The sequence below is a fragment of the Myotis davidii genome, unplaced genomic scaffold (genome assembly GCF_000327345.1).
Source record: "Myotis davidii unplaced genomic scaffold, ASM32734v1 scaffold732, whole genome shotgun sequence".
NCBI classification, from domain to species: domain Eukaryota; kingdom Metazoa; phylum Chordata; class Mammalia; order Chiroptera; family Vespertilionidae; genus Myotis; species Myotis davidii.
This window is the reverse complement of record NW_006284349.1, coordinates 447,636-448,048: the sequence shown is the minus strand read 5'-3', so window position 1 is coordinate 448,048 and position 413 is coordinate 447,636. Positions and strand designations below refer to the sequence as shown.

General features: G+C 31.5%; 1 protein-coding gene across 1 annotated transcript in view; it reads right to left on the bottom strand.

The window, feature by feature from the left end:
* The window catches only part of PPP4R3A (protein phosphatase 4 regulatory subunit 3A), a gene marked incomplete at its 5' end in the record, with an annotated part of 38,668 nt that overhangs the window by 13,952 nt on the left and 24,303 nt on the right, over nucleotides 1-413 (bottom strand). The window lies entirely within an intron of this gene.

The window sequence follows — 413 nt, the reverse complement described above, 5'->3', positions numbered from 1 at the left end:
ATGATATCTATAGCTATACTCCATTTATGGAAATGATAAAAAGTTTCCACTTTAAGAAAAAAAATTAGTTGGTACCTGAATGTCTGAAATCGGGGAAATAAGATTATAATATTTAAAGGAAAATACAGGAGAATAAATGTATTCTATAGACTCCAAATTTCACTATGACTGGTGTTCCTGGCACAAGGAGTAAATAAAAATTGAGGATTCAATGAGAAAATCCCTGCTCTTGCCTATTTTTGCAATGGTAGGATAGACAAAAAAAAAATGCAGACAGTATATGGAAATGATGATTAAGACTAGGAATCAAGAGACCTACTGCATTTGAGTAAACTACATTAATGTATCTTCAACTAGTGGGTTACAGGACCAGTAAGAATAGCCTTTATTTTAATGCAGATCTTATTTCTTTC